Source organism: Poecilia formosa, unplaced genomic scaffold (assembly GCF_000485575.1).
Source record: "Poecilia formosa unplaced genomic scaffold, Poecilia_formosa-5.1.2 Scaffold69, whole genome shotgun sequence".
Taxonomy (NCBI): Eukaryota; Metazoa; Chordata; class Actinopteri; order Cyprinodontiformes; family Poeciliidae; genus Poecilia; species Poecilia formosa.
In genome coordinates this window covers 1,952,075-1,958,074 of record NW_006800008.1, presented here as the reverse complement: position 1 = coordinate 1,958,074, position 6,000 = coordinate 1,952,075, and positions in this window count along the sequence as shown.

The window sequence follows — 6,000 nt, the reverse complement described above, 5'->3', positions numbered from 1 at the left end:
AATTAGATTTAAGGCGGTATTGTGGATGTGTGTGAGGTGATATTCCCACTCCACCACCTGAATAAGCGATAAAACGGATCAGTCCAGCATCTGGCTGATGGGATGTGACGTGTTTCTGTTGTAAATCAGATTATGTTTATATTGAGGCTCCTCTGTCCGACCGCAGAGGAGAACGCATCGCCGCTTCGTCTTAAATTTGTTTGTCCTCAGATAAGACATGCCAGGTTTTCTCTGTCTGCTCGTGTTCTGGCATCTGCATCTGTGCAGCAAACTTATGCAACAATATTTAAAAATTAGGAGGTAAATGAGTTTATGCAAGGGCATCGGAGTAAAAAGGGGCCTGAACATGTAACATTTCAGATTAATGTTTGCAAAATACCATTCTGCTGCATAATTATTTCTAATTTTGTGTTGGTCTGTCACATAAAATTTGAAAAAAATCTTTGAAGTGCATGAATAAATTTGTGTAGTTGTGCATAAGATGAAAAAGAGTGAAATCAACTAACAATCAGTCCTTTTGATTGGACACTTTGGAGAATGTTGAAATATATTAAGTGTTCTTGAACTACAACTAACATTTTAGATCAGTGTTAGATAATAAACATATTTGGCTGTAAATACTTTGTTTATTTACTTGATAAAAGCAAATAGGATAGAAAAATGTTGGGAACTTAAACAGAAAGAGGATAAAAAACAGGTGTTCATGTTTTTATATCGTACAATTACATTTTTTATTTCCGTTCTTTCAGCACCAACCATGAGAAAACAGAGAAAATGGACCTTTGAGGGTCCATTTTGAAAGTAGTGTAAATAATGCCAAAATCCCCAGATTAAAACAACGGGCAAAGCGTAGGCGTCCCTCTGAGACCCTGCTGCATTAATCCTGTGATCAGTCTCCTGCAGGGTAAGCTCTTTCAAAGCAGCTTTTGGATAAACCTTCGAACGCAGCAAAAGAAATAAACAAAAATCCACCTCTGAGTTGTCTTCATTACATAACTTCTACAGGAGACCAGAGCCTGATGTTAACGTCTGAAATCTTTGTCTTCACAGGCAGATTTTTGACTTTTCCTAAAAGTTTCTCTCTTTTGTTGTAAATTGTGCAGTGTTTTAGGGTGAAGGCTCATACTATCCCCTCAAATCAAAAAATGTTGAGCAGATTATATCATCTCCAGCAGGCTGTAGTGCAGAAATAAGATTTAAGGGCTGAAATCCATTTTACTCACTTCTAACGTCATGTATTATCTGGAATTGTTTCAGATTTCTTATGATTTGGGGGAGTTTTGCAGAAAGTTGAAGAAATTAAAACTTAGCGATGTATTGACTGGAAAAACATCATATTGAAAGTATTAAAAGCCAAATGTATAGTTTGAAAATTGATCTTAAATCAGTTGATTGCCACTGATTCATATGTTTTGACAAACTGGACAGTACATTTTCTCCACCATTTCCTTTCTCTTCTTCTTTGTCCATGACAGGAATGGTGACATATCCTTAGGAAAACTCAGCAGGTGGCATAAAACCGGAGAAGAAGAAAAACACGGCGAGTGTGAGAGTTTGGAGACTCACATTGGAGGTGTTTGACATTAACTTCACAAGACATACACACACTTGACAAACAGGGTCATGCAAAGAAGCAACAGAAGGGTAACTCTTCTGTTCTGCTGCTAAAGATCAAAGATGTTGGTTTTACTGAAGGATCATTTATCTGATGGGAACAAATTCATGACATGATCACATTTGCAGAGCTGTCAATCTTTTGGAAATGAGCTGCTCCCCTGCACACTTTCATCAAATAATTATGACAAAATTAACAATTAATGAGAACTTTGTGTGAAGTTTAGCAAACAGTGAAAGAGGGGAAATGGGGTAAAACAAGCCCACTAGGTTTGGCAACAGCCCTGAGCCTATGTTTAGAAAGTATAATATAACTCTACTTAAGGTCAGTGTTTGCAACCAGTCAGTTTATGTTATGCAGAAGTTCTGAAAATGGACAAACTTTAGTGGAACATGGATTGCAACAGAAAGGTCAGGCCTCGTCTAGACGGCTCGCTGCTCCTCCTGCGACTGCTGTGTGGAAAGCAGTGTTGCACCGTTCCTGCTGGTATTTGTTCTTTTGTAGGTTGTGTGATTTTAGAAAATCACCAAGAGGTGCCTGTTGGTTTCTGGGAAGCACAGACAACATAAATGTAAAATAGCTACAAATTAAGAAGAGGTGAAGCCGGGTGGAGCTGGTGGGTTTAGAGAAGTAATTTCACAGTAGCTCAGAATTAAAAAAAAAGTCAAAGTAATTTTTTTAAGTAGCCCCAATTCTTTTCTTTTCTTTCCTTTTCTTTTTAATAGTCAGGAAGTTCATATGAAACTCCACGATGAAAACACCTGATGTAGAATAATGGTTTTGGGATGATACATTTTAGAGAAACAATCAATCAGAGAGTCACATTTTAGTAACAAGGCGGTTCAAACTGCTTTACATCATAAAAACACAACCCTCCCCCCCAAAGTTATAGAATAGAAGGATTATATTTGGTCAACATCTGAATGTTAATGTTTCATTTGTAATGTTTCAAAAGCAACTATAATCAGGTGGGTTTTCAGTCAACATTTAAACACAATCAGTGTTTCGGCTGTTTTGTAGTTTTCTGGAATCTTACCATTTTAATATAAAATGGCAAGAAGGAAAATATATTTTACCATTCTTTCATATAGAATGGTGAGATATATTACTATTTAATATGAAATGGTAAGATTAGGAGGAAAACAAGGATGTGAAACCAACACAGTAGAAAAATCTTTCATTGTTTGTCACTAAAGTCCGACTTCATCCTGTCGTGTTTTGGCATTGATGGACGGAGGTGGAGCCTCTTATTCATGTCGTTCTGTCATTATATGGTAATAACAGACAGTAGCAGGCTGACACAGAGTTGAGGTCAGCAGCTTTTTTTTACTCAGTGTTGCTTCAAAGAATTTGCCTCCAGTTTACTGTGTCAGATCTGTGGCAGCATGTCAAAGTCTACTGAAGTTCCCTTGGGCTTTTTCCCTTTATAGCAACTTCGCACTGAGACAGTAAACACGTCAGCAAGAGCAGGATTTCACATTTAAAACAGTTAAAATAAAACAAATGGGATCTGACTGACAAAATGCACACTTTGGTGAATATTTTACCTTAAAAGGGATATGAGAGGCTGTTAAATGTCAGACTACAGAAGCTTTTCAAGAGAACAGAGGATGACTTTAATATCCAAGTTCCTCCTTTCTGCTTGAGTCTGAGGGATGGAAAAATTAAACGTCTGCACTGTGAAGTGCAGAGCAGACATCTTTAAGCTTGGGCAAACATCCGGCGCACAAATCAAATATATAAAACTTCTGATCGGTTTTAATCTGCTCAGTTTGTTGGAATCTGCTCAACTCGTTCCCACCTGAACGTTTCAGCACATTTCTTGGAGTGATCAAAAATGCACGTTTTGCATTCTTAAGATCCTCCACAAACACTGAGAGAAATGTGAAATCTGCAACAAGGATTTATAAAATGAAGAGATTTCTCCAGCCATGTCGAAGGAGAAAAACTTCAGAGTGGAGAAATCTAGAGACTTAGCAACCAAACACCCAACTCAAGGATTTAAAAGCTCTCTTATGTGAACCAAGTCTGCATGTAGTTCACCAAAGTGGAGACCTAACAGCTCATGACATTTAGACAGAAAAACCCTCACTCACTTTTGTCCACATAGTCAGTCTGTATTCCTAGTACGGTAGAGTGAAAAATGTCAAAATGTTATTAAATGTAATGTTGACCCAAGAAAAACTAGCATGCAAACACACCTTGATGTCTAAACAGACTGGCAGGAAGCCTGAATGCATGTGGAGAACATCCAAACTCTGCAGAAAGATCTGAAGCCTGGATTAGAACCCAAGACCTTCTTACTGCAAGAAAACACTGCTGCAGTTCCACCTACCACAAATTTATCTGATATGTTTGGATTGTGGGGACGAGCAGGATTACCTGGAGAGAAATCACCCAACGTCAACAGAAGGTTCCTAGATAAGATCTCAAATAGTGCTAAAAAAACGATAAAAGCTTATAATTAATGAATGTTAATCATCTGTACTGTCTACTTCGACAACACAAGGGTTTTAGTCAATTATCAAACGCAAACAAACTGGAAGTTGATTTATGAGGATATCTCCAAATGGCGTTATTAAAAGTAATTAGGGTTGAATAATTAGACAAACACTGTAGATTCGTTTTTGTTGGATAAGTGCAATTAAATTCCTTCTCTTAAGAGATGAAAATATTTCATTAGTGACCTTTAATAAACAAGGAGTGGACTTTACCTCAACCTCCTGTGATTATTTCACCAGAAAACGGAGGAGGTATTCTGTCTTCACTGCTGAATCTGCCATTTCTAGAAACATTACATCTGTTAAGGAGCCTCACAACAATCCAGGCACAATCAATACTTTGGTTGCCTGAGGGGCTGTGAGACGTTTTAAAGGAAGGCATCGGAAAACGTCTTTGTTAAGAATCCTGATTTTCCTTTGCGGATATTTAATCCAGTTTTTCTTTTTTTTTTTTTTTTTTTTTTGCAGAATTCAAACTGAACCAACTCTTAAGGAGATTTTTGTTTTATTTGATGTTGACAGCTGTTTTGGATGTTTTCCACTTGAGGACCAGTTTCTGGATAGTTCTTTTGCGGTATCTTACCAGAATATAATCTCCCTTCTGCAGGCCTCAGACGTCTCTTTGAATCTCACTCTGACTGGAGAACACCAAAGTAAATGTCTGAGGTATAAAGAGAGAAAAACGTCCCTCAAAACGCCGAGTCATGGTTCTTTTCTAATGCACACCTGAAGTGAATCGCCTGTGTCCAATTTCAGTGGTTTTAAGGTGGAATAACTGTGGGAATATCCTAATTTATTCATATTCTTATTACAGTTTATATAAAATTGTGTTTTTGTGGATTTATATAAATTGAAATAGCATTTTGTGCATAACAGTGAAATGTATTCAGTCAAAGATATTGTAACTTCCTGGGTAATCATATTTTGCTGTTCTAAAAACACAATAATCAAAGCCTGTAGTTTTGTTCCAACATGTTGTCAAAAGGGCCACAAACGAGAAGAGTATTTTAAATTTGGTTGCAAACACTTGCAGGAATCTGAGAGGGCTTGCGGGTCTTCTCCGTATTCTTTAAGACCACCCGTGAGAGAGCAGGTTTAATCTTAGCAGAGTCATTATGCTGCACTGCAGGCTGCTGTACCATTATCGCCTTGTTTCTCCTCGAGCAACAGAGTGCTGTTTACTGCCATTAAATCAAACGCCGTCATGTTGGGTGTTTTCTCCAGACTTCTGTCAAGAAAGCAAAATTACATCCAGATATATTTTATTTATTTTTTTTGCTCTTGTCTGTTACATCATGTAAATAGTACACAAATGTAGTGTTTTATAACTCCTTTGTATTGGGAACAGGCTGCTTGTGCTCAGCTTGAAATACCTCTAACGCCCCCTGCTGGTGGATTTATCAGGAGACTTCAACAGATCACATTGTAAGATGCACTGAAAATGAATGTGACCCTTTTTTTTTTGCCAGTGGAAGGGTTTTAAATCCATGATTGCAGCTCAGTTTGTTGCTGCAATCCCTTCACCCACATGTTTCTATCAATGATCCTATAGATCACAAGTGTCAAACTCAAGGCCCGTGGGCCACATCTGGCCCGCCACAGCGTTTTATGTGGCCCTCTAACACTAAGTGATTTTATATATTATGTTATCAATCAAATCAATGCAGTTTGTATCTGTTTTTTTACTGACAAATTATATTAATCACTTCCTCCAGCTTCTTGAGAAATGAATGGAAATGTATGCAAAATCAACAAATCCCTGCATTTTTTCCGTTAATAATTGGGAGTTTATTGCAGATTTTTTTTTCTAAAATTGTCAAAAACTTTCTTACTTGTACTAAACAGCTACCTCAACTTGAATTGCTGTTAGATTATAGTCCATGA